Source organism: Mandrillus leucophaeus, unplaced genomic scaffold (assembly GCF_000951045.1).
Source record: "Mandrillus leucophaeus isolate KB7577 unplaced genomic scaffold, Mleu.le_1.0 Scaffold118, whole genome shotgun sequence".
Taxonomy (NCBI): domain Eukaryota; kingdom Metazoa; phylum Chordata; class Mammalia; order Primates; family Cercopithecidae; genus Mandrillus; species Mandrillus leucophaeus.
The window spans coordinates 2619173-2630086 of record NW_012100098.1 but is presented as its reverse complement, the minus strand read 5'-3'; positions in this window follow the sequence as shown (position 1 = coordinate 2630086).

Genomic DNA, 10914 nt, shown 5'->3' with positions numbered 1-10914 from the left:
CCTGGGCAACATAGCAAGACCTCATCTTCACAGAAAAAAAAAATTTTTTTTAATTAGGTGTGGTGACATGTGCCTGTGGTCCCAGCTACTCAGGAGGCTGAAGTGGGAGGATTGCTTGAACCTGGGAGATCGAGACTGCAACGAACCACAATCGTACCATTCCACTCCAGCCTGGGTGACAGAGGAAGATCCTGTCTTAAAAATAAATAGATAAATAAAAAATCAAATCTCTGTGCAAATCCCAGAACCTGGGGGTGAGACTTAATCACCCTTTGGGAACACAAAAATTAAGAAAAGCCACATTTTTTAATGCGGTAAGAAAGTCATTTCATTTCCACCACATCACCTCTCCGCTGGAAAAGCACAGCACCATGCCAAGAGGTATCCCCTGGGCCTACAGTTTCTCCAAGGAGCAAAAGAGTCCGAGGCAGACATCCAGCTTCCGAAGTGTTCAGAGGTACTTACTTCCCAGGAGGACCACTTCTGTCTTGTCTCATGGGAGACACTGGGGATATTAACAGGGCTAAACTACCTGGGGTCAGGTAGGAACTAAGAAGTGGAGTGATGCCCTTCTAGTGGCCTTGCATGAACATTAAGCCCAGACAGCAGCTCCACCCACCTGTGCAGCTGATCTAGCAGTCCCATCTGGCTAGGGAGCAGAGTCAGCAATTCTGCCAACCTGAGGTCTCTAGCCAGAGGTCTAGCTCAGCTGCAGAACTCAATCTGTGGCCCCCACCTGATTGTAGACCACATCCTGTGGCCCTGCATGATTAAAGAGCCCAGCCAGAGACCCTGTCTCACAGTGCACCACAGCCTGACGTCACGCGCCACCACAGAGGATAGCCAATGGCCCTGCCTGATCATGGAGCTCAGCTTGCTGTCTCACCCAACGGCAGGGTGAAGTCAGCAGCCCCACCCAAACAGGGAGGATGACCAGCAACCCTACCCTACCAGATAGCACAGCTAACAACCATGTCTAATTGCAGAGTCCATCTTGCAACCAGACCCTCTGTGAGGTACATCCTGAGACCCCACCCAATGTGGAGCTTGGTTAGCAATTCAGATCCATGGTGGAACACAGTCAGTAACTCCACCCAGGTGGGGAACCCAGCCAATGACCCCATCGAACTGCAGAGCCCAGTTGGCAGCCTTGCTCATTTGGAGAGTCCAGCTAGCAGCATCACTCCTGCCGGAAAGTGCAACCTGTGATCCCACTAGACTAGAGGCAATGATGGAGCCCAGACAGTAGCCCCGTATGACCTCAGAGAATGGGCAACATTCAGTAGCCAGTCCCAAGTGTTACCAGGGGGTCCTTGCTCCCAGAGCTCCCAAGATGGTGGCGGGCCACTTCCAAGATGGTGGCAAGCCTCATGTTCTCTGACCTGGGGTTCTTGACCTCACGGATTCCAAGGAATGGAATTGGGGCCATGCAGTGAGTGTTATAGCTCTATTAGAAGCCGTGGGTCATGGAAGAGAACCATGGAACCCAGTGACTAGTGTTCAGCTCAATTAGGACGAACCCGGGCACTTAGCTGTGCAGAAACAATGCCAAACCTTTAGCCCGATCAGGAACGGCAATGGGCACCTGGCTGGATCAGTAGCACAGTGGACACCCTGCCAGATCCAGAGGGATGGAAGTCAGCTGCGGGTCTGTGATGGTGACAAATAGCAGTGGTGGACGGCGAGTGAATGCTCAGCTCGAGCTGTAACAAACATGGACCAGAAGAGAGTGCAGTTGCAAGATTTAAAAAGTGAAAACAGAGCTCCCCTACAAAGGGAAGGGACCCAAAGAGGGTAAGCCGTTGCCCCCTCGAATGCCTGGGTTTATATCCCGATCATTGTCCCTCTCGCTGTGCTCTCAGGCAACAGACGATTGGCTATTTTCTGTTTACCTCCTGTTTTTGCCTAATTAGCTTTTTAGTGAGCTCTCTTTACTGCCTGATTGGTCGGGTATGAGTTAAGTTGTAAGCTCCATGTTTAAAGGTGGATACAATCACCTTCCCAGCTAGGCTTAGGGATTCCTAGTCAGCCTAGAAAATCCAGCTAGTCCTATTTCTCAGGAGTACCTGCAGATGCTACCAACTGACCCATCCAGAACCCCAAACTGGACTGACTGAAAAAGTGTTTCCCTGCCAAAGCAAACCTGTAGAGGCAAGAGAGGTGACTACTTCCTCAAAAATACAGACAGCAATACAAGGATATAAGAATCACAAAGAATCAGAGAAACATGACACCACCAAAGTAAACTAATAAAGTTCCAATCACTAACCCTAAAGAAATGGAGATCTATGAAATGGCTGACAAAGAATTCAGAATAATCCTCTTAAACAAGTTCAGTGAACTACAAGAAAACAGAGATAGACAACTAAACAAAATAAGGAAAATACATGGAGAAAATAAGACGTTCAACAAAGAAATAAAAACAAAAAAAGAAAACCTAGAGCTGAAGAAAAATTTAATAGAGATCTTCAACAGCAGACTCAAACAAGCAGAAGAACGAACCTGTGAACCCTAGGGCAAGTAATTTGAAATTATCCAATCAGAGAAACAAGAAACAAACAAACAAACAAAAATGAAGAAAGTCTACGAAACATATGACTATCAAGTGAACCAAAATACAAATTATAGAGGTACCAGCAGAAGAGATAGAAAAAGTGGTAGAAAGTCTACTTAAAGAAATAATGGGCCGGGCGCGGTGGCTCACGCCTGTAATCCCAGCACTTTGGGAGGCCGAGATGGGTGGATCATGAGGTCAGGAGATCGAGACCATCCTGACTAACACGGTGAAACCCCGTCTCTACTAAAAATACAAAAATTAGCCGGGCGCGGTGGCGGGTGCCTGTAGTCCCAGCCACACGGGAGGCTGAGGCAGGAGAATGGCATGAACCCGGGAGGCGGAGCTTGCAGTGAGTGGAGATCACGCCACTGCACTCCAGCCTGGGAGACAGAGCAAGACTCCGTCTCAAAAAAAAAAAAAAAAAAGAAATAATGGCTGAAAACTTACCAAATTTAGGGAGAGAAATGGACATCTAGATAGAGGAAGACAAAGCTTCCCAAAAAGGTTCAATTAAAAGAGGTCTAGGCCAGGTGAGGTGGCTCACACCTGGAATTCCGACACTTTGGGAGGCCGAAGTGGGTAGATCATAAGGTCAGGAGTTTAAGACCAGCCTGGCCAGCACGGTGAAACCCCATCTCTACTAAAAATACAAAAAGTAGCTGGGCATGGTGGCATGCACCTGTGGTCTCAGCTACTCAGGAGGCTGAGACATGAGAATCACTTGAACCCAGGAAGTGGACGTTGCAGTGAGCTGAGACCACTCAATTGCACTCCCAGCCTGGGTGACAGAGATTCTGTCTCAAAAAAAAATAAATAAATAAAAATTATACTAACACACACTATAAATTGTCAAAAGTCAAAGATAAAACGTGAATTTTAAAAAATGTCACCAGGCATGATGGTTCATGTGTCTGTAGTCTTATCTACTCAGGAGACTGGGGCAGGAGAATTGCTTGAGCCTGGGAGATTGAGGCTGCAGCGAGCTATGATTGTGCTTTCCCATAAAAGCCTTTGCATTTAACTGTAAAAATGGCAACCCTCTTCCAGGTCCCATCTCCACAGCACAGAGCTCTCTTCTTTGATTAAACTTTGGCTCCAACCTCACCCTTGGTGTCTGCACTCCTTAACTTTCTTGGTGGTGAAACAAAGGACTCGGACTCCAGGTACTACCTCAGGCAATGAGAGACCGGTACACTGTGATGCACTGGCAAGACTGTCACATTTTGGTTCCTTGGCTAGGAGATATCAGAAGGGCGAGTAGGAGCAGACCTCCAAACTCTTTACTTTCATTTCTGAAGCTTCTTGTTCTCAGTTTTTTTTTTTTAGTTCAGGACCAAACAAGACACTGGGCCCCTGCCAGCCAGTTAAAAGATTTTCGAGTGGCTGTCAGCCTTACAAGACTCAGGGGACAGGCTTGCTGGAGAGTCAGTCCTGCATTGCCATCGGGTGGTGGGAATGTTGGCTCTGTTCTGATCTAGTTTCCTTTCGCAGAGGACTTAGCCATCGCATGGGGCTAGAAGGAGGTCCTGGGGCAACTGAAGGTTTCTGACTGAGGCTACTCCTTGGTGTTACCTGAAGTCCCCTAGAATAACTTCAGCTTCTGGAGTTATTGGTTATTCTGGAATAACCAACTTCATCAATGGTGTCCACACCAGGACTTCCAGACTTTTCTATATCATTTTCTTCCTTTCTTTTTCATGGCTATCATGTCTCCTATCCCTTCTTTGTATGCTATGTTAAGGGAGTTTTTACAGCCTGGGGAGATAATCTTCTTAAGTTAGCAAGTGCCTTAGTAACCAGGAATGTAACTTTAAAAATTGCTGCTTCTGTGATTTCCTCGAGATGGGGGGATTTCAAGATTTCAGTCTAAACTTTCACCTAGTAAGGGCATTTTTGACCCCCCGTAATAGGCATTCATAGTACTGTATGGGAGGATATTCTACCCCAAGTGAATCCCCTCCTCTCCATTTGGGTTTTCTAAGAGCTCAGCATTGACAAACTAATTTTCTTCTGCTGGGTAGCATATTATGGGGGTTGCCTATTAAGACCCAGATATCTCTTTCTAACCTCTGCCTGGAAAGAATTTGGAGTCAGTTTTTACCTGACATTTCAAACCCTGCAGCACCACCAAATGGGATGGGATTTTTCATGGGGAGCCTTGTCAGTTCTTTGCCCAAAAACTCTAGTTCCCCGATTCCTTTCATTGTTACATCCCTCTGTCAGTGCTCAGGCCTCATGCTCTATTTGTAGATAGTAAAACTCCCCTTTCAACAGGTGGGAGGGAGCCACCCTTGCAAGATAGATTTTAGCCTCAGTGCTATCCCCATCAGATATTCTTACATTCTTCTGAGGCATCTGTTCTGCATCCAGCTATGTTGGCATCCAAGAAAGGGGTCTTATGTTTAAAAGTCAATTGGTCCCATTCTCTAGGAATTCATAACTTTGCCTGGGTAGTAATAAGGGGGTGTTAGGGAAGGGTTAAAACACACTCCATTAAAGGGTCTTGCCCAAATTCAACTACTGCGTAATCTCTCCCCAGCCCCTGGGGTAATCTGGAAGCCCTATTGGCCAAGTGGGTCTAAGAGACCAGCCGTGTGGAGAGCTAGGGCCTCACCCAGATAAACATGACCTTTCCTGCTGACTAGCTTCTCCAGATCCATGGGTGGCACCTATGATGGTTGCCGGGACCCAGAGGAGATGGCAGGAAAGAGAAGGGGGATACCCCTTCTATCTTTCTCTCCACACAGGGTCACTCTGAGAGGAGGAGGGAGACTAAGGGACACGTTCTCCCTTCTCTTTCCAGATGGGTAATAACCCGTCTTTAGCCTGCGCTTCCCTTGAGTACAGCCTGGATCAGTGGAATTCCTCTGACCCTCAGACTCTAAAAATAGCGCCTCATATTCTTTTGTACTCAGGCATGGCCATCTCACCAAGTGCAGAACTGGGGGAGGCCTGGTCTCTTCAGGAAAGTGCTTTTTTGGGGGGGGCGGGGGCGGAGTCTCGCTCTGTCACCCAGGCTGGAGTACAATGGTGCAATCTGAGCTCACAGCAACCTCTGCCTCCCAGGTTCAAGTGATTCTCCTGAATAGCTGGGATTACTGGTGCCTGCTGCCACGCCCGGTGAATTTTTGAATTTTTGCATTTTTGTAGAAACAGAGTTTCACCCTGTTGGTCAGGCTGGTCTTGAAATCCTGACCGCAGGTGATCTGCCCGCCTTCGCCTCCCAAAGTGCTGGGATTACAGGCATGAGCCACTGCGCCTGGCTGCTCATTTCAGTACTATCCAACAACTAGATATTTTCTGCAGGCAGGAGGGCAAACAGTCTGAGGTCCTCTATGTGCAAGCCTTCTTTGCCTTTTTACCAGTTTAGCTTTTGACTTCTCTCTCCCTATGCAAACCAGTAAAAGGAATAATAAGGATCGCTGTTTACATTCTCTGTAAAGCTTTGATTAATGAAAAAGGATTTGTGAGGTTGGTCTTAAGCTGTAGCCAATATGGTGTGCTTTGCATGTCTTTCTGTATGGTTCTGTTAGAAAGAGGGGTACCTTAGGATGGAATGCGGCTCTAGAGCTCCGTAAGCCCGCTGTTCAAGCCTGCCTGGTAAACTGGTCAGTAACAAACTTTGCTGTAGGCCTCCATCTTGTTTTACATCCTTGGAAGTGTGACCTGTAACCAACCACGTGGCAGTACTTTATTTTAATCTCCACCATTTTACAACGATGGCCCGAGTTCAATCCTGGCTTGGAGAATGAGTACCTTTGGGTTAACGTCTGTATGACTTTTGCCACTTGCTGATTCTCTTCCCCTCCATTAACAACTACTAGCTTCCCTTCTTAAATCTTCCTTTCTCTGAGTTGCCTTTAAAGGTTCTAGATTTTGTAAAAGTGTGGCCACCCCGTAGGTTCACCTTGTCCACTGCCTCTAAAGAACTGATTTATTGGGATGGGGAAATTGAAATGGAGAGGGGTGATTCGTGTGGGGCTGGCTGTGCGGGAGACCACAGTTTTATTACTGCTGTGGTCAGTCTCCCCAGGCATTCGGGGAGCAGAGTTTTTGAGGACAGCTTGGTGGGTGGGGAAGGCCAGTGAGCCGGGATTGTTTAGGTTAGAGATGAAATCACAGGGAGTCAAGGCTGTCCTCTTGTGCCGAGTCAGTTCCTGGGTGGGGGCAAGATCAGATGAGCCAGTTTATCAATCTGGGTGGTGCCAGCTAATCCATCAAGTGCAGGGTCTGCAAAATTTCTCAAGCACTGATCTTAGAAGCAGTTTAGGGAGGGCTAGAATCTTGTGGCCTCCAGCTGCATGATTCCTAAACCATAGTAACTAATCTTGTGGTTGGTTTCTTGGTCCGACAAAGGCAGTCTGGTCCCCAGGAAAGGAGGAGGTTTGTTTTGGGAAAGGGCTGTTATCATCTTCGCTTTGGACTATAAACTCTAAGTTCCTCCCAGAGTTAGTTCAGCCTATGCCCAGGAATGAACAAGGGCAGCTTGGAGGCCAGAGGCAACATGGAGTTGGTTGGGTCAGATCTCTCACTGTCTCAGTGACAGTTTCACAATGGCAGTTTCAAAAGCTGCTTACCACCCCTTTGAAAATAGCTTGTACAATCATGGTTAAATCATAATCTTAATTGAGGCTTGTTGGTTTCACCTATGAGATTACTTTTGGTAAAATTCAAATGCCAGAAATCTTAACCACTTGGTGTGGCTAAAGTCAGGCAACAAGGGATTTTAAAGGATTTTCTTAAAGAGCACTCAGCTGAATTAAAAGTGGATATCCAAGCTACAGGCATATTTAAAAGGCCTTTATGTTTTTCTCTTCTTGGCTCTTGGTTTTCTAGAAAAGGTTTTTAATCAGTCACCTACGTTCTTCTTTTCCATTTTGTCTTGCCACTCTTAATGCCTGTATGAGAGGTCCCAAGATAACTTCTGATGGCCTGGGACTCCTTGGGAAAAACAGAAAAGGCTCCATGGATTCCATTTTGGGAGAAACCTCTGTTGTCCTCATGGAACCCCAGGAATCAGAGGCAGATAGATCCCTCTCAAAATCTGTTTTATTCTTCCCCAGAAACTGCATGCTTTTGATATAGGAGTTAAGAAGAATTCACATAGACAGATAGTAAGGGTATGGGAGCCCTCGGTAAGGCTTTTCTCTTCAATGAAATCAGCCCTAAATCATTTTCTAAGAAAGAACAGCCTGTAAAGTTGAGCTGCAGACATAGACAAGAAAGCTGGGAGCTTGCACAGGTGAATGTTGGCAGGAACTACAGACTAGACATATTCAAGAGGGTGGTTCCATCTTCCCTTCTGGTGCCAATCAACTAGAAAGCCCATTTGCGTAAGATTAGGGTAGGGCAGCCAGCCTTCCCTGCGTGCTATGTAAATGTCATACCTGATCAAACCAATCTGTGAGCCCTACGTAAATCAGTCACCACCTTCTCCAGCCTGCTTATAATATCTGCTGCGGTCTGCCACCTACCCACTTTTTTCAGATCTCTCTCTCTCTCTCTCTCTCTCTCTCTCTCTCTGTCTCTTTTTCTCTCAAGGAGCTACTCTCCTCTCTCCTGTCTTCTATTAAGCTTTCCACTCTTTAACCCACCCACATGTGCCTGTATCCTGAATTTTTTCTTGGCCTGAGACAATGAACCCCAGTGTATATACCCCAGACAATGTAACCATTTCACTCTCCTAGCCCTGCTCCTAAGGGCCCCACTTGGAGGCCAATAATCCAATTAGAAGATTGGCAAATGAAAAATCTTATAATGACTAGATCCTCTGTCTGTGTAGCTATACATGTGTTGTGTATGATGTCTATAGAGTTCTGATTGGCTTAAAGAAAAATAAGCACTTAAATATGTTTTAAAGAAAAGATAAAAGTTATCTTTTAGTTCACGTGACTTTAAGAAATAAAAATAGTTTTAAAGATAATTGGTACAAATGTCGTCAAAATGTAAATAGGTGTAAATCAACTAAGTCAGATACCAGGTTTGCTAAATGTTTCAAGGTTGTAAACTGTCTGCTTTACAACTCTGTAAGGCCTAGGGACGTACAAAATTAATCACGCCCCTGACTATACTGGAAGAAGTCGGACTTTATCTGCACCCAGTACACAATTAAAACAACTTACTAAGTTTTAAAGTTAAAAATTGCTAAGAGTTACCATTATAACATGTAAATGAGACTACTGAAAATAGATTTACATGCAAGGTGTGTAAGAACAGTAAAATGTGTTTGTGGTAAAAGATTATAAAAACGCATGGAAATGTAAATATTGCCTAGGGATAAAGGATTGTTTTGAAACCAATGTAAGGGTAAAATCTTGTTTTCTCTCCCTTGTATCAGATTTTCATGTAACAGTGAAGAATAATGAAAGATTTTCATTTGCCCGGTGGACAGACTACCAAGAAGAGGAAAGAAGACACGAGGCAAACTGTTTGGAAAGCTAAGTCTTCCCTCTTAATGAGTAAAGATTTTTGCCTTGTTTTAAAATTTTTGAGTCATCATTTTGGCAAATTAAATAACTTATGGTGACCTGGAACTGTATTTCATAACATCAAGTGTTTTAAACCTCTAACATTTAACTTTTCACAATCAAACTTCAGTTTCAAAATTGTCTTTCCTGACCCCCTAGCTTTTCGATGCTGCAGAGGGCCCCTGAAGCCTCCAGAAGAGAGGTAAACAGGATTATTTAACATGCTTAGGTATGTGGAATTGCCAAAATGATGTTTAATCTTCTTAGGTTATAGTTTAGTGAATATTGATATGTGTTCCAAAATTGTATGGGAGGTCTAAAATCCCAATGTCTGAGTACATGCTATCAATCAAAATTAAGGTTATGTTAAACCATTGTAAACCACAGAAATAACCAAATTTGTCAATCGTGTTTTTAACTGTAACTACCCTAGAAATTTTATCATTCACAGACAATTGTCTTGTTTTAACCTTCTTCAAAAGACAGCTTACAATCAGCTACAGGACTTCAACAGGTGCTCTCACATGCACGTTTCTGATAACTCTGGAAATCGTGACACGGGAGTGAAGACATACACACTACCAGTTTAGATTCTTTAATGGTAGTAGTTTAATCAGATATTCTATGTCTTCTTGAATCAATTATGGTATTTTCAGTTTTGCAGGAAATTATTCAATTTATCCAACTCTTCAAACATATTAGCATAAAGTTGTGCCTAGTATTCTCATATAAATTTTTCTATAGTATCTGTACATGTGCCCTTTTATTCCTATTATGTCCTTTTTTTCTTGAAGTCTTATTGCTTTTTTTCATTGATATAAATTTACATATAAGTGCACAAACGTTAAGTATACAGCTTGATAAATTTTTACATATATATGTATGGGTATGTATATACGTATCTGTTTAACTTCCAACAGAATCAAAGTATAGAACATTTCCAATATCCTTAGAAAGCTATTTTGTGGCCTCTAAGTCAATAACCCCACAATGTCTATATAAGTCAGTTTGCTTGAATTTCATGTAAATAAAATGCTACAGTATGTACTTTTTTCCTTTAATCTGTAAGATTAATTTCTGTTGTTGTATGTATCAGTAGTACATTTGTTTTGTAGGGCTTTTTGAAAATTAAGTATTCTATTATTTGATTTGACCATTCAATTTCATTTTTATTTTTATTTTTGTGAGACAGTCTCATCTCACTCTGTTGCCCAGACTGGAGGCACAGTCTCGGCTCACTGCAACCTCTACCTCCCAGCTTCAAGCAATTCTCATGCCTCAGCCAGGCTGGTCTCAAACTCCTGGCCTCAAGTGATCCGCCTGCTTGGCCTCCCAAAGTGCTGGGATGACAGGTGTGAGCCACGGCGCCCAGCCTAACAATTCAATTTCATCTGTCTCAGCTGGGCTTTGTGACCCAGGGATTGTTCTTTGCTAAGAGTTTCAGAATGCTGTCAGGAGCAACATTCAGGCTGTTTCCCTAAACAAAAACAAAAGATAAGTGCAAAAGAAAAAAAGAAAAGAGTGTGTCACCAGAAAGATAATGAGGTGGTCTGATTTGTAAAAGGACATATCTATAGCTGGAGATAAATGGCAAAGTTGTCCAGTCAGGTAGGTTTCCAAAAGTATTTTAATTTTGTTAATGATTATGTCTGGGGGTTACTTTGGTACTTTTCTTACAAGCAAACTTTGTGGCCATAGGCCTTTCCATTTTAAAAAGAATAATTAAATTCTCTACAAAATTACTTTCATTTTCCTTTGCTGAGGGCTTTAGAATCTTCCAGTCCTGTAGAGTTGCTCAAAAACAGACAGAAAGGCAACCCGCTCGGGTCCCCTTCCACACTGTGAAAGCTTTGTTCTTTCGCTCTTCACAGTAAATCTTGCTGCTGCTCA